Source organism: Brassica oleracea, chromosome C6 (assembly GCF_000695525.1).
Source record: "Brassica oleracea var. oleracea cultivar TO1000 chromosome C6, BOL, whole genome shotgun sequence".
In the NCBI taxonomy this organism is placed as follows: Eukaryota; Viridiplantae; Streptophyta; class Magnoliopsida; order Brassicales; family Brassicaceae; genus Brassica; species Brassica oleracea.
The window spans coordinates 35,677,071-35,678,390 of record NC_027753.1 but is presented as its reverse complement, the minus strand read 5'-3'; positions in this window follow the sequence as shown (position 1 = coordinate 35,678,390).

Sequence of the window (1,320 nt, the reverse complement as noted above, 5' to 3'; positions counted from 1 at the left end):
ATGATATAGAATTTAATATTTTATTAAAAATACTTAGCATTTATAATAATCAAAATTTATAAATAATTTGTTTATGTTAATATTGTATATTGTTTTATCTTATAATTTTTTCATCGCTCTAAATAACAAATTTCAATTATTAAAGACGTTGGGTATTTTGAAAAAATGTTAAATTTAAATTAACTAAAAATTTGGTAGAAATATGATTTTAGTAACTCTCAGCAGCTATCTTTTATGTTACCATTGTTTTCGGTTGAGAGAACAAAAAATAGTAATTTTATGTATTTATGTTTTTATTAATTATAACTAGTTAACCAATAATATTTGGGATAACCAAATTTATTTATAAGATCAATGCATTTTACAATTAATATTTGGTTGAAATTAATTATAAATTGTATTGACATCGTAGAATGTCATTTTATACGTAACAAACAAAAAATGTTAAAGTGCCAAAGAAAATATAAGGTATAAAACTTTTGTATCGAACGTGAATGAACATACTGCTTTGTGGTTTAAATATCATGTGCGTCGGCCAACGAAATACAGTATGCACACTACATTTAAATTATTATTATTATCATTATTTAAAATACTCTTCTTTTTAATGAATGAAAGAGAAGTTTTGTTCATATATTAAATATTGGATTATAGTGAAACCAGTAGACACTAGTATACAGCGATTAGACAAACTGCATAACTTCAAATCGGAAATTATTACGAAGATGGAGACGAGATGATACATGTTTATGATTATCAAGTTCTTGCCCGACAAAAACACAACATGACTTTAAATAAATAACTCTGTTTAACTAACATAATCGCGATGGCCAAAAACAATAAAACTAAAACTCACCGATCGAGTATGATTACTGATATCTTACATATTTACATTGTTTTATCCATTCATCCATGAGCATTTTCATCATATAGATTAGGATTTAGCCATGTCTAGGTTGCATTTTGCATTCATTGTCCTTATTAGGTGTTGGAGTGTGTCATGGAGTGATTTGAGATGTTTGGGAGCATTATGATCCAAAATGAGGTGAAAGATGAGCATGGATGGAGCCTTTAGAGAAATCTCATGTTGCTAAGATTTTGTGGAGACACAGAAAATTGAGTTAACTTTCTAATGGAAGTGGTTTCAAGTCATTTGGAGATGTAATGAAGGAGTTATGATCAATTTACTAGAGGCATATCCATCCTGGTCGAGCATCGCAGAGTGACCTCTCAGAGCGACCTACCGAGGTCGCTCTCAGCCAGAGCGACCAGCCAGAGCGACTAGCTCAAGTCACTCCCAGCCAGAGCGACCAGCCAGAG